This window comes from Eurosta solidaginis, chromosome X (genome assembly GCF_040869045.1).
Source record: "Eurosta solidaginis isolate ZX-2024a chromosome X, ASM4086904v1, whole genome shotgun sequence".
In the NCBI taxonomy this organism is placed as follows: Eukaryota; Metazoa; Arthropoda; class Insecta; order Diptera; family Tephritidae; genus Eurosta; species Eurosta solidaginis.
In genome coordinates, this window is record NC_090324.1 from 20,361,519 (window position 1) to 20,386,143 (window position 24,625).

Below are 24,625 nucleotides of genomic sequence, written 5' to 3' on the forward strand. Positions count from 1 at the left end.
GAATATATACAGTACATCCAATCAATATTGAGTGTTTTTATTTGAGATTGTTATTAGTTAACGTGAATGGCCCAAAATCATTTCAAGAATTGAGAACAGTCAACGGTCATTTGTGTTAAACATACCGTGAAGCATGCCAACTTTTGCATTTGTTGGATGATGATGCATATTGGGATTCAACACTTCATGATGCATCTATTTCGGCTCATCCTCAACAAATACGAATGCTATTTGCCATTATATTGCAACGAATTTACTGCAATTCCCCTTATTTGCAATCTTCTGCTAACGTTCGTATCGCTAAACTTTTGAATAAATAACTCCAAAATTGAAAAATGGAAAAATGGCCTTTATTAAAGTACTTCACAATAACACTTATACTTTGTAACTAGCTTGCTTAATAACCAAACTGACAGATTGCTTAAATGAAACTGATTTCTCGCCTCCACTGTTGTCGCCCTTTTATGCTGTCCGACCTCCTCGTTGCATATTTCTAGGCTTTTCTAGTTTCAGAACTTACTAGTTAGTTATACATTTCTCAGCTACAACTACAGATGTATAATTTTTATAGCTTCTCTCATACCCCATGCGCTTGCATGTGTGAGCGACACTTCCACAATCACAATTGCATACCTTTAGGAGCATTTCAGATAAGACATCTGCATGTACTTGTGCGTTGCTTCACCGCCGCGTGCAAGCGTATGTGTAGACATAATGATTGAATTATTGATGTGAATTCACGTCACTGCTTAGCATCGGCCTAGAGATGGCAGTAACCCTTAATGCCGCCAACATTCGTAACACTGCCCTCCACCTAAGTCTGATCGTCCCGATTAGACAAATCTCTCGATCTAAACGGTGCCAGGCTTTCCAAACGGAGCACTTTTATTTTGGTTCGTGGTTTACCGATGGTTTGTATGCGGTACACTACATCATTGATCCATTTTACAACTTTGTATGGGCCTTCCCAATTACACTGCAATTTCGGGGACAAACCTTTTTTACGTTGTGGGTTGTATAACAGCACCAAAACTCTTTACTGAAAACCTTCCGAATTAATTGCTCTATCGTATCTGACTTTCATCTTATCACTCATAATCTTTGTTCGTTGCTTTATCAGATCATATATTTCTCTTAGCTCTTCTTCCAAATCATCATTGGATTTCTTGACATTTCTCTCGGCATTGGCATCTATCCCAAACTTCAAATCAGCTGGCAGTCTAAGGTCATTGCCAAAAATTACTTTTGCAGGGATTTGGCCCGTTGTCTCATGCACTGCTGATCGGTAAGCCATCAAGAATAATGGTATGCGGGTATCCCACTCTTTATGGTACTTGTCTACTACTTTCCTTAAGTGCTCCTCCAATGTTCTATTGAATCGTTCTACCATACCATCGGATTGAGGAAGCAATGCAGTTGTCCGTGTTTTTCCAAAGCCCAATGATTTACACATTTCCTGGAACACAGCTGATTCGAAATTCCTGCCTTGGTCAGAATGTAACTCCATTGGTACACCATACCTTGCAACCCAATTGTTTATAAACATTTCTGCTACTGTTTCTGCTTCTTGATTTGGTATTGGGTATACCTCTGGCCATTTGCTGAAATAATCCATAACTACCAGTACATATTTGTTTCCGCCGTTGCTAGCAGGAAATGGACCGGCTTCATGGATGCTTCATCTGGCCGTGACTTCGGTTTTTGGACCCTTTCGATCTGCTGCAAACTTCGCAGTTCGCAATCCACTCAGCGACCGACTGACGGCAACCAACCCAATAGAATCTCCGTTTAATCTTCTCGAGCGTCTTCGTGATTCCAAGATGACCTCCGCTTGGACCATTATGCAGCTCGCTGAGCACGTCAGGAATCCTCTTTCTGGGAACAACTATATATATGCACAGCCCAAGGAAACTTCTCAATTCATGTAGGTTCTGTGGTCTTGGCCAATCCTTTACAGGCTCTATCTTTTTGTTTGCCGTGCAGATGCCCTCTGTCGTTACCGTTTTACCCAAATAATTTACTTCCTTTTTAAACAGCGCACACTTTTTGGGACATAACTTCAGACCAGCGCCGGCTATTCTCTGGAAAACTTCATCCAAGTTCTTAAGATGTTCATCAAAGTTCTTGCCCAATACGATGATGTCTTCCGGGTACACCAAGCACGTTTTCCAATGTAGAGCTTTCAGTACCTGGTCCATGAGTCTCTCAAAAGTAGCTGGTGCGTTACAAAGTCCAAAAGGCATCACTGCAAATTGCCAAAGACCATCACCGACACTGAAAGCTGTTTTCTCCTTATCTTCCTCCTTCACCTCAACTTGCCAGTAGCAACTTTTCAAGTCCTGTGTGGAAAATCATTTCGTACCAAATAGCGAGTCCAGAGTGTCGTCAATTCTTGACAATGGGTAGCTATCCTTTTTCGTAACGTCATTCAACTTCCGGTAGTCCACGCAAAACCTCATTTTTCCATCCTACTTCTTTACAAGTACTACCGGTGAGCTCCATGGACTAGCTGATGGTTCGATGACACCGCTGTCGATCATTTCTTGTACGATTTGACTCACAACTTCCCGTTTCGCCAGTGGAACACTACGAGGAGCTTGACGTATCGACCTCGCGTCTTCAGTGTCAATTTGATGTTTCACAATAATGGTGGTTTGCCTGGTTTGGAACCATCCTGGTCAAATATGTTTGCGTACTTTAGGAAAAGTTGCTTTGCCTTACTATGATAATCTTCCTCTATCCCCTCCGTCCATTCCGTGATGTCATTTGAAAGATCAGTGTTACTAGATGAAACGTGTTCCTGGAGCTGTTCACAGTTAATAACGCGTATGTGTAGACATAATGTTTGAATTATTGATGTGAATTCACGTCACTCCTTAGCATCGGCCCAGAGATGGCAGTACCCCTTAGTGCCGCCAACATTCGTAACAATATTATCAACATGTATGCCATCAAATCCACTTGAATTATGGAACAAATATAAACATTATATTGTAGAAGATATTTTAATTCGTATGCGTCATCATGCAAGAAATCATGATTTGTTGATAACTTTGGAAATGTACAACGAAGCTTTGATAATAATTGAATATATGCGTCTAACGATTGCAAATAAAACATTAGTACAATTGGGTATGATCGCATGATCTGTTTGATCGTGAATTGCAACGTGAGCAGGAATTCAATTGTAATGATTTGCGTTTATTTGTACATCGGAAATTTAACCAAAATGGATATTCAGCAAAAACATGTATATGACACAATCATGCCAGCCATTTTCAATAATACAGGTGGATTATATTTCTTGGATGCACCTAATGGTACAGGAAAAAACTTTCGTTATATCACTGATTTTAGCGACTATTCGATCGGAACAGAAAATTGCATTAGCACTTGCATCTTCGGGAATTGCTGCTACATTATTAGAAGGTGGTCGGACAGCACACTATGCATTAAAATTGCCATTGAATGTACAGGTGATTGAAACTCCAACTTGCAATATTTCAAGAAATTCTGCCATGGCAAAAGTTCTGCGATTAACGTCAATTATTTTATGCGATGAGTGTAAATGGCCAACAAAAAATTACTAGAAGCATTTAATCGAACAATGCAAGATTTACGTGGTAATAAACAGCTTTTTGGTGGTGCTTTGATATTACTGTCAGGGAATTTTCGACAAACATTGCCTATCATTCCTCGATAAACTCCTGCTGATGAAATAAATGCCTGTTTGAAGTCATCAGTTCTTTGGAGATATGTACAAAAATTGACACTGAACATTATTATGCGTATTCACCTACAAAATGATCCAGCTGCCCATGAGTTTTCAAAACAATTGTTAGAAATTGGTAATGGCAAAATATAAATCAACAGAATCAACAGATTGTTCACTGTACCGAACAATTTTTGTACAATTACGAAATCGATAGATGAATTGATTGAATGAGTTTTTCCAATTATTCTTCAGAATTACAGAAATCATGGTTGGTTGAGAGAACGCGCCAGTTTAGCACCGAAGAATGTCCATATCAATGCCATTAATTTTCAAATTCAAGCAAAACTCCAGGGTGTAGTCACGACATATAAATCAATTGACAGTGCTATGAATCAGATGAGGCAATGAATTATCCAATTGAATTTTTAAATTAATTAGAAACGGTTGGTATGCCACCGCATTGTTTGAATCTGAAAGTGGGTTCTTTGATTATATTATTGCGAAATATTAGTCCACCAAAACTGTGTAATGGCAACAATTTGGCAGTGAAAAATTGATTGCCAAATTTGATTGAAGCTACGATCTTAACTGGTAAATCAAAAGGAGACATTTGTTTAATACCGCGTATCCCTATGATTCCAACTGATATGCCATTTGAATTCAAACGATTACAACATCCTCTGCGTTTATCATTTGCGTTGTCCATCAACAAAGCCTGAAGGCAAACACTTAACGTTTGTGGTGTGAATTTGGAGGAATCATGTTTTTCACATGGCCAACTATATGTTGCCTGTTCCAGAGTCGGTACCCCAGCCGTTTTCTTGCTCCAAATGGAAAAACCAAAAATATTGTTTATCCAAATGTTTTGGATTAAGTTTTAAAATAGCTAGCAAATAATAAAATATCTTTTTTTTTTTGTAATAAATTAGTTTGATTTAATATTTCACTTTATACGTAGCGAAGCACGTACCGTTAGTTTTCATATATTTATAAGTAAGACCAACTTATCCTTAATCAGGTTTTTACGCTCCTAACGCATTGGTTTGCATTTAAAAAATATATCTTAATATTTGTTAAAATAATATTTTGTGAGTGGAGTGCTAATCGCCTTAAACAATATAACTGTAACATCAAAAATAAAAAAATAAACAATAAAAATTGCATTTAGTGGAAAGCAAAAAGAGTAACATTAAAAAAAATAAATAGCCAATTCTCCTTTGGCACCAAAACTTCGTTTAAGATGAGGTTCGCTTACTGCTAAAACTGTGAAATTTGATGACGAAGTTCCTCTGTTGTTGCTGTTGTTGTCGTTGTAGCAGTGCTTCTCCCATGCAATAGGTGCGACCGATCACAGGGGGTGTTAGAGGTTAGAGGATTAGAGACGTTGATTCCACATTACAATTAAAGAGATGCTTATCTCGATTTTCAAAATATGAATTTACTTGTTTTATAATTTCGTTATAGCTGTTAATTAAAGCATCTTCATATTCTATTTACTTCTTCGCTGAGATAGATCGGTTATTTAAAACTCGTTTGGTAACTGAAGTGAAATTAGAACGTAAATCCTTGAAATTGGAATCAAAATCTGACATTTGACAACTGACATCTGAAAACTTTATTACATTTATTGAAAATGCTTACCTCCGTAGCAGTAAAAAATTCGAAAAAAAATTTAAGATTAACGCTGTAGGCACTGTTTATACAAAAATGAATTTTAAACTATTCATTCACTCAGTAATTGTGGTATGCAGTTAAAAAAAAATTTTTTTTTTTGTAAATCAGAGAAGATTTGAAATATTAAAAATCGATGAGTCAATTGGTAAATGGTAAAGAAGATTCGCAACTTCCAAAGGCACTATATTCGTGACTTACTTTGAAGGAATTGGAAATGCAAGTGAATGTTGAAATATTTAAACCGCACTGTATTCATTTAATAATGCAAAGAAAAAACTGTTGGAGTATTTGAAAGATACTGTATTTGATGCATAGTTTGAAAAGAGTCGCAAATGCAAAATACATATGTTGAAATATTTGAAAGACACTGTATTCGTGTGATACTTCGAAGGAATTGTTGAGATATTTGGATGGCACTGTATTCGTTAAGGAAAATATGTAAATATTTAACATCTAAGATGTTTAATTTCCGAAGAAATAATTGGAGAAAAAGAAAAAGTAAGTTTTCACCGTTAAAAATAAATTTTCACCATTACTCTGATTGACTGTAACTGAGAATTTTTCAAAATTGATTAAGTTTGAATAATTATGACAAAATTTTGGCAAAAAGATTTGATAAATTTTTGATATTATGCATATAAGATTGGTGTATAATTTGCGTTTCAAAAAGGTTTAAAAAACTTTATAAATAAGAAAAAATATTTTTTTTCGTATGTATTTATTAGGAAGCAATGTTCGAATTTTAAATAAAAAAATTTAAGTTCCATATTATTGATCGAAAAAGAAAGAAGATAGTAATATATGCGCGATAATATGCGTGTGATGGCCGTATATTTAAAATTATTATTTTTAACGTACATTCAAATTGTTTCGATATTTAAATGTTTATATGTTTATATTTCAATATAAGTGTTTATGTATGCAAGTTTTTCTATTAGAAGAATTTAAATTTGGTAAACTATTTAATTAAACAGGTTTATGAAAAAAGTGTAATATGAAAAATTCAGTTTCTTAGATTAATTAGTTTAACATGTTTATTGTCTTTAAAGTAGAAAAAGTGTGTTGCTACATGCGTAGTATACAAATGTCTATAGGAAAAGTATGTTTATAAGCAAAAGTTTTAAATTGTGTTGCTACATGTATAGGCTACATGTGTATTACGAAAAATTGTGCTATGTTTATAGTATAACTGTATAATGAGAAAAAGTAAAATGTCTAGTTATGTACAGAAATCAAATGTTACATATATACGTATTCTACTCTACTGTACCGACCCTTTGTGCTGCCTTCGCTTGTATATTGCTGTAATTTGTTGTTGCTGGTTTTCTTTGCTGTTATCTACGGTGCTGCTGTTGCCGACTGCTTCTGCCTCTCGTTCTTCATGCTCTTTTTTTTGTTTCTTTTGCTTTCTCGAATTTTTGTTCATGAGTAAATGACGTCGTTGTATTTAACCGCTATTAATGGTGCTCTGTAAAGGCGTCACAGGTGGTTCTGTTTTTAATATCACCGTTATGGCATAGTACAGCCAGTTCAAAAAATGTTAACATATATGTGTATGTATGTATGTAACACCACAATTTTGCCAATAACTTTTCTTTCTTTCTAGTTTTTTAAAATGTATGTATATTTTGGATTTTGTTCCAAAAGAAATTTTTTGTAAAAGTCCGCTTTTATTTTTAAATTTAGTTTTATCTTAACCATTTAAAAAATGTTGAAAATTTATAGTTTTTGTTTTTTTTTGAAATTGTATGATTTTTGTAGTTTTTCTTTTGATATTTTATATTTTTTTTTGTCCTTTTTTGAAATTTTGTAATTTTTGTAATGTTTGAAATTTTATGATGATTTTTTTTGTAGTCTTTTTGTAATTTATAATGTTTCTGTAGTCTCTTTGTGATTTTTTGCTACTTCATGTAATTTTTGCAAAGTTTTCCTTTGTACTTTATATTATTTTACGTATTTTTGCATATTTTTATGTTAATTTACGAATTTTGCAAATTTTTTCATATTGGCACAACCACTCCGCACTTTTTTTTCACAACCACCACGCACATATTATTTCACATTTATTTAATTATGCTGCTTTTGTAGTGCAGGGAATTTTTTTCTTCCCCGGCGCCACCTTTTGCCGCAGGCATGGGCACGGTCGCCATGCAAGATGACCATCGTGGTCATCTGTATGTCCATTGCGGTGGACATGGATTTTTGCCATGTACTGGCTAGAATACGGCCTGCATTTACTTACACTCGCGTATTTCCTTCTTTTCAAATAAACTATTCGCGAGTATTTAAATATAATAAGTTTAAAAGTTTATTTATTAAAGTTATTTCAGATTTCACAAAGAGGCGGACTACACATTTATATATATTTGATTTCTTTTAACTTAGCACAAGTGCAAGCACGACCGGTCAGTTTGAATGCGCGTAAAAATCTGCCGTCATTCATTTTGACATTTCGTGAGGTAACCCTCATTGTGAATGTTAGGTGTATTTAATAAGCATTGTTTGACATTTATGTTTCACAACACTTAAACATAAGGGTTACCTTACACATGTCTCAAAAAGCAAAGTTGATTTAAGTGAGTGCAGAGGCAAGTCGGAATTATATATTTTGCGAAAAAAGAACAAAGTTCGCGATTTTTGTGTAAAACCGCGCTAACTGGTTCTGTAGCGGTGACCCAAAGATTAACCGGGAACACATACCTTGGTCAGCAGTAGCCGTCCAATAATAGAGATCGCGGCTCTAAAAGCTAAACCTGCCACACCTGCACCACCATCAAGAGTCACAAACGCACAAAAAAAGCGGGGTAGTACTTAAATTAAAGGAACTTGACACACCAGCCGCCAACACAGTCCCAAACACACAAAAGCGGGGTAGTATTTAATATCGAGGAACGGGAAGCATAAAGACGGTGCCAGGTTATACGTGAAAGGAGGACAGGGGCATCTTGGCGCTCCTGTCCTGGCACCGCGATCAATTATTGGAGCATAGCTGCAGATACAACTGTTTGGAGGAAAGAAGCAACCGAGGAGAGAGACCAAAGGGAGCAGAGGTATCCATGCGCCGCTGCCGGAATCTATATTAGTTATTGTTGTATATTTTATTTGAGCTGTTTTTGAACTACTTAGAGATTTGTCGTTTAATTTTAATAATTTCACGCACTAAACTTGTTTAATTTGAGTTTTAATCTTATTTTCTTCTATTTTTTTTTAAATTTGACTTAATTCTAACTCCTATCCAATTCCTTGTGAATTTTTTTCCATGAATTTAGTTTTTTTGAGATTTTTGTAATTTCATTATTGTTAGCATTTCTACTTTTGTGTCACTTTATCTTACCTCCTCTCATTTTTTTCTATCTTTTCAATATTTCTGTTGTTACTTATTTACCTATTATTTCCTTAACTTTTTTCCTACACACACATTTGCACATTTAACCTTTTTCTCATGTCCCGCTTCTCCCCTTAAATACTTTATCTTTAAGCTTTCCGTTTCTCCATGAGTTCTTTCACTTTTTGCATTTAAAGATTACCAAATGTTGTACCACCTTCCTAACATTTTTATCTTTTTGGCTTTGGTTGCTTTTTAGCACGTTTTGCGCTTTTGTTTTGTTTCCAATTAGCGCATTCTCCTCTGTTATTTTTCACGTTCTTATTTTGCTTTCTTTTTTGCGCTTCTATTTTTTTCATAAGGCTATTAGAATTTTTTTGTTTACCCTCAGTTTCATTTTTTTGCATCGAAAATTTCGAAAAACCGAAAAAGTGGGTTGACCTTATGACGCAAAATAGACAACTAGTAAAATTTTGGACAATGGGCATGGCACCGCCCAGTTTTAAAAAAAGGTAATTTAAAAGTTTTGCAAGCTGTAATTTGGCAGCCGTTGAAAATATCTTGACGAAATTTGACAGGAAGGTTACCTCTATTACCATATGTGTTCTGATTAAAAATTAACAAAATCGGATGTCGAACACGCTCACTTAAAAAAAAAAAAATTTAAGTAAAATTTTAACAAAAAATTTAATATCTTTAAAGTATATAGGTAAATTATGTCCATATTCGTCTCCAGTAATGATATGGTGCAACAAAATACAAAAATAAAAGAAAATTTCAAAAAATTAAAAAAATGCCATAATTTTATACCAATACGTAAAAAGGAATGAAATTATTGGTTTGGTTTTTTGACGCAAGATATAACTTTAGAAAAAACTGTGTAAAATGGGTGTCACACCTACCATATTAAGTTGAAGAAAATGAAAAAGTTCTGCCGGGCGAAACCAATAGCCCTTGGAATCACGGCAGGAATACCGTTCGTGGTATTAAATATATAAAGAAATACCCTCAGTAGTACCTTTAGTTTGATACCCATATCGTACAAACACATTATAGTCACCCCTGGTCCACCTTCATAGCGATATCTCGAAAAGGCGTCCACCTATAGAACTAAGGCCCACTCCCTTTTAAAATACTCATTAACACCTTCCATTTGATATCCATATCGTACAAACACATTCTAGAGTCACCCCTAGTCCACCTTTATAGCGATATCTCGAAAAGGCGTTCACCTATAGAACTAAGGCCCACTCGTTTTTAAATACTCATTAACACCTTTCATTTGATACCCATGTCATACAAACACAGGGTTACTCAGGGTTACCCTAGGTTCATTTTCCTACACGGTGATTTTCGCTTATTTGACAAAGGATTAAGGAAAATCGTTCCAAAAAACGTCACCCTTGGTCTACAGTTTCGGACTCTTATCGGACTCATAATTAAGAGCGCACCGAAAATATTTCAGGGGGATTTAGAAAAAAAATTATAAAGAGATGCGTTCAAATTTAACCAAATTTTCATATTTAAAAAAAAATATTCAAATAAAACGAATTGATAGCTGAAGAAAGATAGCAAAGGCAAGTTGCTCCACTTTTTATACTCAGCGTGCTTTGCACACAGAGTATATTAACTTTGATTGGATAACGGTTGGTTGTACAGGTATAAAGGAATTGAGATAGATATAGACTTCAAAATCATCAGTGTAGAAAAAAAAATTTGATTGAGCCATGTCCGTCCGTCCGTCTGTCCGTTAACACGATAACTTTAGTGAATATTGAGATATCTTCACCAAATTTGGTACACGAGCTTATCTGGACTCAGAATAGATTGGTAATGAAAATGAGCGAAATCGGATGATAACCACGCCCACTTTTTATATATATCATTTTGGAAAAAACCAAAAAACCTGATTATTTAGTAAATAATACACATAGAATGTTGAAATTTGAGGAGTAGACTGATATTGCGACTCCTGATAAAAATTTGAAAAAATTTCTTAAAATGGGCGTGGAACCTCCTATTTGTGATAAAATCAATTTTACAAATATTATTAATAATAAATCAAGAACCGTTAAACCTATCGTAACAAAATTCGGCAGAGAGGTTGCCTTTACTATAAGGAAGAATTTGAAGAAAAATTAACGAAATCAGTTAAGGACCACGCCCACTTTTATATAAAAGATTTTTAAAAGGGTCGTGGACGAATAAAATAAGCTATGTATATCTTGGCAAAAAAGAGCTTTATATCAATGGTATTTCATTTCCTAAGTGGATTTATAATAATAAATAGGAAAGAATTCAAATTTAAAAAAATGGGCGTGGCACCTCCCCTTTTATGACTAAGCAATTTTCTATGTTTCTGGAGCCATAACTCTAAGAAAAATTAACGGATCGTAATAAAATTGGGTACACAGATTTTTCCTATAGCTGGAAATATTTCTAGAAAAAATGGACGAGATCTGTCAAAGACTAAGCCCACTTTTATATAAAAAATTTTTAAAAGGGTCGTGGACGAAAATAATAAGCTATATCTTAGCGAAAAAGAGCTTTATGTCAATAGAATTTTACTTTTTAAATTGAATTATAACATTAAATTGGAAAATACTAAAATTTTTGAAAATGGGTGTGGCACCGCCTCTTTTATGACTAAGCAATTTTCTATGTTTCGGGAGCCATAACTCGAAGAAAAATTAAGGGATCATAATAAAATTGGGTACTAAAATTTTCCCTATAGTAGAAATATTCCTTTTACTTAGATATAAAACAATTTTTTGTTGTTATAACGGCCTTCTAATTTAAAATGTTTCAATTAAGAAAAAATATATTATAACAATAATAATGTTAAAATAACTATTGCTAGGCCTTGAGCTCGATTCAAACTCGCGATCTAACAAATCAGTAGGCCGATATAACAACAAAAATTGTTAATACATCCCAGAGCACGGGGAAAAAGTGTCAATAAAATATGACACTATGGCATCATCGCCATAAACAAAGTCCAATTTTCACAACTATTCTGTAACAGATGTGGCAGTGCTGTGAATATCAATTGGCAAGAACCAGAATTGAAGTAGGAATAATGAAGACAAACAAAAAACCGGCTTGGTGGCTGAATGGTATCGCCTAAACGTTGCCGATGAAGGAATTTAGCAGTTCCCGAAATGGATCTATACAACGAGCTTTGGCAGTTGTCTAAAATTTTTCTTTCTTCTATTCTAATTTAAAATTTTTTCAATTAAGAAAAAATATATTATAACAATAATAATGTTAAAATAATTATTGTTAGGCCTTGAGCTCGATTCAAACTCGCGATCATATAAAACACGTTTAAAGGGTCGTAGGCTAGAATAATAAGATATAACTTAGCAAAAAATAGTTTTGAATCAATGATATTTCACTTATCAAGTTTTATTAAGAGGAAATGGGGAGATATTTTTTTTTAAACGGGCGGTGCCACGTGTTATGTAGAAAAGTATTTTATCTGAAACGAAATGTGCAGTTGAAGCTCACGCTGAGTATATAATGATCGGTTACACCCGAACTTAGACACCTTTACTTGTTAGTTTTACCATTTTTATCAATGAAAAAGACAATTTTGTCTCCAAAGCTCTCAGCTGTGTATGTAATGTTCGGTTACACCCGAACTTAGCCTTCCTTACTTGTTTTAAAGTTGCTTTTGTTATTTGTATTGTACTGTGCCATGATTTGGGGCAACAACACAACACCACCTAGCATTGATAAGTGTATCATAGCTATGATAAATGTTTTATGTAGTCGGCAGAATGGCCTAAAAATTATCCATTTCAATGGGTGGAAAGTAGCCAGTGTGATTCCTGTGACAAATCTGCTGCTATGCCCAGTAACTTTCGACCTATCAGTATACTGCCGGCCTTATCGAAAGTTGCTGAATCAATAATGTCGGAGCAAATTTACTCTCATGTCAATGAGTTCAATTTTTTATCGAATTTCCAGTCTGGGTTTAGAGCTAAATACAGCTGCTCCACAGCTATGATAAAAATACAGGATGACATTAGAATTGATTTTAACAAAAAATATCTTACTCTCCTGTGTCTACTGGATTTCTCTAAAGCTTTCGACTCTTAAACATAACCTTCTTTGTCTTAAACTGAAAAATCACTTTGGATTTAGCTCATCTGCTGTGCAACTGATGCGGATCTACCTTAGAGATAGGTTTCAGCGTGTGAAGGTTGACCTGAGACTGTCTATGTTACTTCCACTGTCGTCTGGTGTTCCCCAGGGGTCCATTCTGGGACCCCTTCTTTTTAGTATTGTTGTGATGATCTCTCAATGTCGACATGCAAGTATGCACGCATAGGCGGATGATATCCAAATAATTTTGTCCTGTCTTTTTGACCAGACAACTAACATATGCGTTAATTTTAATGATGATCTATCGTCTCTCAAGTCATGGGCATCGTCTGTTGATAAGTGTTATGTGTTACCTATAAGTAAAAAACGTCTCGCAACTGTCCCTTCTCTATACATTAGGGATCGAGCTATTAAAACTATCTCGAAAGTTACTAACCCAGGCTATGTCATTAACACTGAGATTACCTGCATGGATCATATAAGCTCTTCTATATATATACCCTAAGGATTCTTCGCATGTCTGCCGCATATACACCGGCTAGCATAAGGCGAAAACTTACCACCCAACTTATGATGCCTATAATTTCTTACACCGATCTCGTGTATAGTAAGCTAGACTATCAGTCTGCACACAAATTGGATGTGGATTTCAACTATATTACGCGCTATGTCTTCGGGCTTACGACATTGGCACATATTTCTGCCTGAAGGACAAGTCTTTTGGAGTGTGAAATCTCTGAGTACCTAAAAGTAAGAAATTGCATGTTTCTCTTTCACCTTATAAAAGAGAAGTCGCCTAGTTATCTCTATGAAAAGCTAATATTTCCTAGGTCTGTTCGTTCTTTTGATCTGATTGTGTCGCAATATAACTTTTGTCATCTGCTAGACTATTTCTCATCAATTCTACGAGTTTTTGGAACTCATTTTCTTCTACTATATGCAGTAGTCTGAATAAGAGCAACATTACGACTATTTTAACCTCATTTTTCAGTAATCTTGTTACTTAACCGATTTTTGTGCTTTCTAAAACCTTACGTATTTTCTTGTTATATTGTTCTATTTACATTTTTAGTTTTATTTACTTTATCTCTAATTATGTTCCTTGATATGTGTTAAAATATTTAAGTTTCTATTGTTGTACTAAAAAAGAATTACTTTTCTTATTGTACAAATGCATTTATTAATAAATGAAAATTAAATGAAATGCTTTTACTTATTTGTCTGATCAATGCCCTAGATTGATGAAGTGTGATGACTAGTACCTAGGACCTACCTCAATATTTTCTAGCTTTTAGTATTATTATTACTTAATGTAAGTATTCTTTTCAATAAAACCGTTTAACTTAAAAATTTGTTTTAAATTATTTTATTTTCAAGTTTTCTCATTCCAATTAGGTCATTTAGTGCCTCATTATTACAAGGACGCTTTCTTGACAATTCGTTACATAATCCTTCCAAAGACTTTACTCGATCCTTGCGGCACCTAGCGAGAATTTTTTCACAAAGCGATTACTATTCCTGTATGTAATATGTGTTATAAATATGAGCCAAATCGGACCACAAAAATGTAAGTTTTTTGAATATCTCGATTTCTATTTCTGTATGTAATGTGTGTTCCAAATATGTGCCAAATCGGACCACAAATGCGATTTTTTGAATATCCCTATCCTTGCGCTACCTAGCGATAATTTTTTTCATAAAGCGATTTTTATTTCTGTATGTAATATGTGTTCCAAATATGAGCCTATTTTGACCAAAAATACGAATTTTAGAAATATATCGATCCATGCGCCACCTAGCGGAGTTTTTTCTTCTTTTAATTGCATTGTCATCGGGATCTGAACTATATTCCAAGTTTCAAATTTGTAGCTTATCGGGAAGTTACTTAAATTTCAAAATTCGTGAACAACGCTCGCTACACAGTCAAGCTAAACAAAACCATTTAAAAATGGAAGTAATTGTTATCAGACCAAAGAAAGGCAACGACGAAATCTCTTGGAACACAGCTGATTCAAAATTCCTGCCTTCGTCAGAATGTAACTCCATTAGTACACCATACCTTGCAACCCAGTTGTTTGTAAGCACCTGCGATATCAATGACGATGTTTTCAAATGGAATTTGAATTAATATTATTAAATTATATTGCTTCATCTGGCCATGACTTCGGGTTTTGGGCCATTTTGCTCTGCTGCAAACCTCGCAGTTGCCAATCCACTCAGTGACCGACTGACGCCAACCAACCCAATAGAATCTCTGCTTAATTTTTTCGAGCCTCTTCGTGATTCCAAGACGACCTCCACTTGGGCCGTTATCTAGCTCACTTAGAACGCCAGGAATCCTTTTCCTTGGAGCAGCTATCAGTTCTTTCATACGTTGACCATCCTCACTCTCCCATATTAGATGCAGACAACCAGATATCAACTGTAAATGCCAATAGGACTTAGCAATAGGACTCTATGCCGACATCTCCTCTCTATTTGTTCGCTCATTTCGTTCGAGCCCTTGCATAACATGTGACAAATCTGTATCTTCTAGGCGACACTTCCTTAGTTGTTCAATGTCCCATTCATCCGTACACGTTATTGTCATTAGAGGGACATATAATGTCTTATTTATAGCCTCAGCTTTTTAACTGTGTTTGTATTCCAAATTACATAGTCTTCATGCCCTTGCACCAGCATTCCCATGGGTACTACCTTTCCGATATTCAATGGAAAAATCATAGCTTTGTAGCCGCTCGATCCACCGTGCGAATTGACCTTCTGGATTATGGAACTGTAGGAGCCATTTCAACGCTGCGTGATCTGTCCTGACGGGGAATTGTTGCCAGTAGAGGTACTTGTGAAAAGGTTTAGTGTACTCTACTGATGGGCTCTATGGTACTCTATTGATGGGCTGTTGTAGGCAACTAACTTTTCCTGTCCATAAACCAGTTGGGACAAGACCCCTCCTATAGCATATCCACTCGCATCTGTATCTAGTTTCTCCTGGAATCGGATATGCCAACATTGGGGCATTGCACAAACGTTCTTTCAATGTTGGGAAAGTCACTTCTTGCTCTTTCTTCTATTAAAAGGCTTAATTTTTCTTTGTGAGTTCGTGGAGGCTATGGGCTACGCTGGCAAAGTTTGGTACAAATTTGCGATAATACGTGCATTTACGTAATACGTACTTCACAGTTCATGCCAATTCTCTGGTCTTGGCCAGTCCTTTACAACTTCTGTCTTTTCGTTCGCAGTGCAGATGTCCTCCGTCGTTACTTTATGGCCCAAATAACTTGCTTTCTTTTTAAACAGTGAACACTTTTTGGAACTTAGTTTCAGACCAGCACCAGCTTTCTTTGGAAAACCTCTTTTAAGTTCTTAAGATGTTCTTCAAAGTTCTTTCTCAATACGATCTAGGTACACCAAGCATGTTTTCCAATGTAGTCCTAGGTGGAGCACTACATAGTCCAAAGGGCATTACTGTAAACTGCCAAAGACCATCTCCGACAGGGAGGGCTGTTTTCTCCTTGTCCTTCTCCTTCACCTCCACTCGCCAGTAGCAACTTTTTAAGTCCAGTGTGGAAACCCATTTCGTACAAGATAGCGAGTCCAGAGTGTCGTCAATTCTTGGCAGTGGGTGCTATCCTCTTTCGTGACGTCGTTCAACTTCCGGTAGTCTACGCAAAACATCAGTTTTTCATCCTTATTTTTCACAAGTACTACCGGTGAACTCCACGGACTAGCTGATGTTTCGATGACGCCGCTGTCGCTCATTTCTTGTATGGCTTGACTCTCAACTTGGCCAGTGGAAAACTATGAGGAGCTTGACGGATGGGCCTCGCATCTCCAGAGTCAATTTAAAGCCTCACAATGTTATTTCGGCCTTGTTTGGAACCATCCTGGTGAAATATATTTGCGTACTATAGGAGCAGTTGTTTTGCCTTACTCTGATAGTTTTCCTCTAGCCCCTACGTCCATGCTGTAATGTCATTTGAAAGATCAGTTTTTCAAGTTGAAACATTTTTCTGAAGTTGTTCACTGTTAATAACTATTTCAGCCTCTTGGCATCTTCTTTATAGCGCCTTTGGTAAGTTTGAATGATGACACGAACTCGTTGACTACTCTTACCAGAATACGTCCATCTTGTTAGTCATAGCCAGAGTTTTTCCTACAAGTACATTCGGTGTTGATTTGTTTGCTGCCTCGACAACCCACAATTTGTTTGTTCCACAATCTCCATCAAGCTTTGCCTCCGATTTTGGTGGTATTTGCTGACTCTCTTCCACCAGCACTCGTTTACTGCTGTAGCCTTTCTCGTAGCCGAATTTAAGTGACGCTTCCATGTCCTTAAAGTGCATCGTCTTGCTTTGCATGGCGATCTTGATGTCTTGGTCGATGGAAGAAGTCCACTTCAATTATGATTTCACCAAAAATATCTGCCACTATAAAATTGTGAGGTACCGTGACGTTCCCAATTTCGACTTTACATGCTGCTTCTTCCATTACCTTGGTGTCCGCTGCAGTGGCTGTACGCAATCCTCTTCGATGCACTGTTCTTATCTTCTTGTTGACTAACTCCGATCGAACGATGGGGTGATGCACCCGTATTTACAGTCAGTAATCATCCCTTTGCACCCACATGCCCTTGGGTAAGGTTGATCCACTCTCTTCCTGTTTGCGAGATAGCGATTATGGGGCATTCACTTGCGCGAGCCAGCCGTCGCCTCCTGCGGCTGACTCGCTTTAGTTTAACGATTGAGTGCACTTGGAGTTCAGTTGTGCGTTTACGGCCAGCCAAAATGAAAATACTAGGGCTGATACTGCAATGACGTGCAATGTGACCTGGGTTTCTGCACTTGAAACATTTGATAACTCCGACACTTCTGCTGCGATAACTTCAGTGCTTTCAAAATTTAGTCTTCCCAGTCTGGCCTTTCTATTTCCACACAATGAGCTTTTATGCAGGTTTACTCAAAAGTGATGCATTTTCCTGAGTCAAAGCATGTGATACCTTTTCTTCGAAGGAAGGTTTTGGGTTTGCGTAGTTCTCTCGCTTCGTTTTGACATCTCGTATCCGTCCGGGTGCGTCCACATTCGCCAAATATGCCAGCCTTTCGACATCCAACGCAAACTTCTGCAAAGTCTCACTAGCTTTTTTGGTAGCTGTTTTGCAATTCTATTTGGTAGATCTGTTTCCTGTGTACGCTTCCGTAACGCCGTTCTAGTTGTTCCACTCTTCTTCGGGAATCGTCTGAAAGATTTCTGCATTTCCGCTCAATGCTCAACCAGTCCGGCTGTGGCAGTGTATATGTGCACGAGAGTTTGTCCAAGATGACACGCGAAGTCATGTCGTATGCCTCTCAGCTCCGGAGAAAATAACTCTTAACGTTGGTTCTCTCTGTAAGAGACTTAAACTCAATGAAGAGCCGCAACTAGCATGTACCAGAGCCGACGTGAATATTGTTACGAGCGCAACAGTAAAATAAATTACTTACATACATATATTATACAGAATAAGAAAGAGTATCCCGCTCTCAAAACATTCATTGATTTTATTTACTATCTTATTATACTACTTTTTAGATTTTGATATTTCACTTATTTATGTTTTCGTTGTCTCTATACCTTCACATTTTCCACCTACCCGTTTTTAAACGGTTTTATTTAGCTTGACTTGACAGGCTGGCCGGCACGAATTTTGTAATTAAATTTTAAGTAATCTACAAGTTTCAAACTTGGAATATAGCTCAGAACCCGATGACAATGCAATAATAAGAAAAAAACTCCGATAAGCGGTGGATCGAAATATTCCAAAAATCGTATTTGTTGTCCAATTTGGCTCATATTTGGAACACATAATACATACAGGAATAGAAAGCGACCTGTGAAAAAAATCACCGCTAGGTGGCGCAAGGATCGAGATATTTAAAAAATCGTGTTTGTGGCCCGATTTGGCTCATATTTGGAACATATAATACATACAAGAATAGAAAGCGACCTATGAAAAAAGTCGCCGCTAGATGGCGCAGGGATATTCAAAAAAATCGTATTTGTTCTCCGATTAGGTTCATAATTAGAACACATATTATATACAGGAATAGAAAGCGACCTGTGGATAAATCGCCGCTAGGTGGCGCAAGGATCGATATATTCAAAAAATCGTATTTGTGGTCCGATTTGGCTCATATTTGGAACACATAATACATACATGAATACAAAGCGACCCAAGAAAAAAAAATCGCCGCTATATGGCGCAGGTATCGAGATATTGAAAAAAATCATATTTGTGCTCCGATTAGGCTCATCGGTAGAAGTGACTAAAAATACTTTGGAGTTCGAGGAGGGACCAGCATACGTGGCGCTGAGTCGAGTAAAGTCTTTGGAAGGATTATATATTGAGGACTTGGATTTTAATAAATTGTTACGAAAGAGTCCTTGTAATAAAGAGTCACTAAATGAACTAAATAGAATGAGAAATAATAAGCAATTAAGAATAAAAACTTGAAAATAAAATAATAAAAAAAAATTGTTTTAAGTTAAAAGGTTTTATTGAAAACAATACTTAGATTAAATAATAACTAAAAGCTAGAAAATAATTAGGTAAGTCCTAGGTACTAGTCATCACATTCCTCATCAATCTAGAGCGTTGACCAGACAATTAAATAAATTACTGTGATATTCCCGTCTATGCGGATGATGTTCAATTATGTATATGTAAGTTGTCCCACGATTTCCGTTATTGTATTTAAAGTGACACCTTTTGATACCTCCTGAATATTGCTGGTGCTTAGTAGGGCGCCCCCTCCACGTCGTAGCGATTCTAGTAATCGGAAATAACGATTTAGTTGGCGGTCGCTGCGCCACACTACCATTTAAACTAAAGACACCCTTTGGGTTCACTTTTTATAATAGAATCTCTTTATTCGAACAATTAAAGGAGAAAACACGTTCGAAGTTAAAAGTATCCTCTTTTAAATTGCGTGACGTGGGCCGCAGTTACATTTGACATGCGCTTTGCCACCTGCTCGCGCTGTCAAATGAAACTTCAGCCCCACGCACATAGACTACATTCTATTATTTGTTATGAGGGCTTATTTTGTCCTTATATCCCCCTTCCTTTAGAAAAAAAAGAAGTTGGCAAATTTATCATTTTTGCCATATTCTTCTTTTGCATTCTATATACTTAATTCGTTCGAATAACCGAATATATTTGCGTGCACTTCCTTTTTGACATTCGTTTGTTCGGAACAATTTTACATTTTTGTATAAAAGTTATGGTTTTAGTAATAGAATACAGTTTTTTTTAAGTTTATATTAGAAAATATATATATATATATATATATTAGAAAATAGTTTTTTGTTTTTGTTTTTTTTAAACACGACTATGTTAAATGTCGGCCGCCGTGGTGTGATGGTAGCGTGCTCCGCCTACAACACCGTATGCCCTGGGTTCGAACCCCGGACAAAGCAACATAAAAATTTTATAAATAAGGTTTTTCAATTAGAAGAAATTTTTTCTAAGCGGGGTTGCCCCTCGGCAGTGTTTGGCAAGCGCTCCGGGTGTATTTCTGCCATGAAGAACTCTCAGTGAAAACTCATCTGCCTTGCAGATGCCGTTCGGAGTTAGGTCCCGTCCGGCCAATTTGTAGGGAAAATCAAGAGGAGTACGACGCAAATTGGAAGAGAAGCTCGGCCTTAGATCTCTTCGGAGGTTATCGCGCCTTACATTTATTTTTTTTAATTTATTTTATGTTAAATGGAGTTGTATTTTAACTTAGTTTAAAGAAAAATGTTGTTCTGCCTTTTTGGCTGTTTGTAAAAAGTACTTGTTTACGCGGCATAGGCTGTCACCCGTCCCATCTCCCTCCTTTTTTTATACGTATCTCTATGAATTTATATATAACCGTATCTTGTATTGTATTCGATCATTGAATTGTATTTTTATATTGAAGTACCCCTAGAATCAATGCATTGTATTTACCTTTAAATTCCCTATTGGGAATCCTCATGGCCGTGTGACAGCCTCCACCGCGCAAAATCCACCAAATCGAATTCGCCGCAAGTACAGGATGGCGATCTGGCATGATCGCCATCTGTCAGAAAACCACCACCTTTTTGGCAACATACATATTTTTCTTATTATCATAAAAGTCTTACAAAATTTGCTGGTCATTTCTTTTATGCTCTACAAAAAAGTTACATAACTAATAAATATAAATTTCTATTATTATTGTGGTAATTTTTCTGCCAAAAAAGTTCTACTTTTCGAGAATTTGCTCCGCAATAGAAAAAGTTCGCCAGTTCCAATTACGTGATTTCTTCCGTGCCAAAAGGAAATTTGTACGGCGCTTATCATTTTAGTTGAGTAAACGAAGAAATCGTAATAAGCGTTGTGAAGCCGGAAAATAATTTAAATTTTGTGTAGTGAAGCACCAAAGGAGTGCGTTGACGAAATTAACTACAAATTCATTAATAAAAATATAAAATAAAATAACATTGAGTAGAACTACTTGTTAGTGAACTGTGGAAGAGTGTATATCGTCGAAAATCGGTGCAAGGAGTATTTAGCTCAAGCGGAGCCCGTGCATCCGTGACGGAGTATTAGCCCAAAGTTTGTCTTTTAGATCCACCACCAACCCACTTAACACAGGACAGCATCGTCTAATCTACTACACTCTCGACCAATAGGAAAACTTATCCCTTTGGTTTTCCCGTAGAAATAAACACTCGGCAATCTCCAAAATAATTAGCTAAAATAAAATTAAGCAAGTCCCTCTTCAGAATGGCTAGCGTGGTCGAAAGTAAATTTATATCCGAAACGGATATCTTTTCGGATTACTGCGCTCGGTTCGGTACAACCGACATCCAAAATAACACCGAGGCATCCCTAAAAATAAAAGACAAAAATATCGATGTGTTCTGGGAAAGGCTACAGAGCGCATATGCCGCCGTCGTAGAGTCAGATGACAACGACCTTCCCGACGACTTTAAGGCCTCAGCTTTCAGCAAATACCGCGCCTGCCTTATAGCGTATACGGACACAAAGGCAAGAATAGGCGATCAGCTCCAGCTAAGGGTACTAAGCAATCCCGTCCCCGTTACAACCACCACTCCCCAAGAAAGCTTCGGGATGTATCTCAAAGTACCCGCCTGTGACACCGAAGTCTTTTACGGGAGTTATGATCAATGGCCGTCCTTCCGTGACATGTTAACAGCGGTCTATATCAATCACCCAAAACTCTCAAGCGCCCAAAAATTGTACCATCTCAGGTACAAAACCCAAGGAAAAGCCGGCCAGATAATAAAGCAATTCCCACTTAGTGATGACAACTTTGCTCTGGCGTGGTAAGCCCTGAAATCCCGATACGAAAACAAAAGAGTCCTGGTCGACAATCAAATACGAATTCTCATGAATCTAAAAGCGATTCAATCGGAAAACAGCGATGAAATCCAAAGATTGCAATCCTCTGTAAACAACTGCCTCCAGATATTAGCAACCCAACAAATCTCGACAGAGAGTTGGGATCCCATTTTAATTTATTTAGTAACGTCCAAGCTCCCAGAAAATACTGTTGCGCTTTGGGAACAATCATTAAGCTCCAGACGAGACCTACCGAACTGGTCCCAAATGGAACAGTTTCTGACTACTCGCTACGAGATATTGGAAAGGGTGGATCAATGGCGACAAGCAAACCCCGATATAACCCACCCTCCACCAACTTCTTAAGACCTTCCCCAAGTCAGAACAATACCCAGTTCAGGCAGGCTCAAACCCAAAACCAAAGCCGCAACCCCCCGCAGAACAGCAACTATACCCAAAATCGCACAAATGCTCATGTGGCCGAGCATCAAAAGATCTACGCCTGCAGAATGTGCAAGCAGGCCTCCCACACGCTACAAAGCTGCTTGCATTATAAAAAGCTGGCAATACCTGAACGGAAAAAATTCTTGAGACAAAACAATATGTGCGAAAACTGCCTGTCCCAAACCCACCTCTTAAAAGATTGCACAAGCACAAGAACGTGCCTCTACTGCCAAGGTCGCCACAACTCCACCCTCCACGACGCCGGAGTATCTCATAAAACCAATGACCATCGGAAAACAACAGCTCAAGTAGCAACTAGTCAGGACGTTTCCAACCCAGATCCCCACAAGGAACTTCCCACCACCTCAAACGTTGCCCGCATCCAATCTTTGCATACAGAAAATGATAGCAAAATTCTCCCCACAGCGATAGTGTCCATAGAACACCGAGGGGACTGCTTCAGGCTCAGAGCCTTATTGGATCAAGGGTCAGAGCGTGGCTTCATCTCATCAAAAGCTCAAATGAAGCTAGGCCTCCCATAAACCCACTCCCTATTTGAAATATCGGGCATGGAAGGCGGAGTAGTACAAACCTCCAACAAGTTATGCTCACTGACCCTAGTCTCAAATGACCACAAGGTGAAAATAAAGGCCCAGGCAATAGTGCTACCTCGGCTTACTAGGTAACTTCCAACACTCAGGCTAAATAACGACCAAATGCGTAAATGGTCACACCTCAAGCTAGCAGACCAGAATTCTCAGAATCCCTCCCAAATCGATCTGGTGTTAGGCAGCGATCTCATTCCTCAAATCATGCTAAATGGCATAGAAAAGATCTCGCCCACACTGCTAGCACAAAAAACAATATTTGGCTGGATAATAAGTGGCCAAACCCCCGAAAAGGTCGGATCACACTCCTCTCAAGCGTGGGAAGTGACGAATGTCCAGCTGAATGAACAGCTAAGACAATTCTGGGAAATCGAAGAAATACCCAGAACGCGAGCGGAAACCCCAGAAGATAAAATGTGCAAAGAAGTTTATCAAAGCACCACCACTCGCATGGATGACGGTCGATACATGGTCCGGCTCCCATTTAAATCAACATTCCCGAACGATATCGACCTATGTCAATCCCGTACTGCAGCCCTACGACAGTTCCACGGCATGGAACGTACTCTCTCAAAAAAGGGCAATCTCAAGCAGCAATACGACCAGGTACTCGAAGAATATCCGTCCCTAGGCCACATGGAAGAATGCAGTCCCAATGAAATAGAATCCCTGGGTAAATACTGCTCATTCTATCTCCCTCACCATGCAGTCGTAAGGCCAGACAAGAAGAAAACAAAAGTCAGAGTTGTATTCAACGCCTCTAAAAAGTCAGGTTCCGGTCACTCCCTTAACGATGTTTAATGTACCGGACCAACCCTCCAACCCGATCTCCGACTTATGTTGCTGAAATGGCGAACATATAAATATGTGTTTAATGGCGACGTCGAGAAAATTTACCGCCAAATTCTCTTGCACCCCGATGACCGATACTATCAACGGATAATATTCCGAACCCCCGAACACAGTCCAATAAAGGACTAAAAGTTAAAAACGGTCACCTTTGGGGTTAACTGCGCGCCTTTCCTGGCTATTCGCACCCTACACGAGCTGTCAAAAGATGTAGCCGATTCCCATCCACGCGCAGCCCCAATACTAAAATCCGAGACGTATGTTGAAGATATTTAATCTGGCAGACATGATCTCCAATCAGCCGAGCAATCCCTAACAGAGACTATAGACGCCCTCAATTCAGCCGGCTTTCCCTAAAAAAGATCACGGCAAACCATCCCGTCATCCTCCAAAAAATATCAAAAACTGATCTGCTGGAAACAAACTTTCTCGAGTTCGAAAAGACTAGCACCGCCAAGACCCTGGGCATCCAGTGGAACGCCCTAACGGATACATTTTCGTATACTGTCGACTCAAATCCGCCATCCACTGCAGCCAGGATGTCCAAAGGCAAA

General features: G+C 37.5%; 1 protein-coding gene across 6 annotated transcripts in view; it reads left to right on the plus strand.

The window, feature by feature from the left end:
- unc-13 overlaps positions 1-24,625 on the plus strand; it is a 4,182,017-nt gene that overhangs the window by 329,921 nt on the left and 3,827,471 nt on the right. The gene's annotated exons all lie outside the window — the stretch shown is intronic.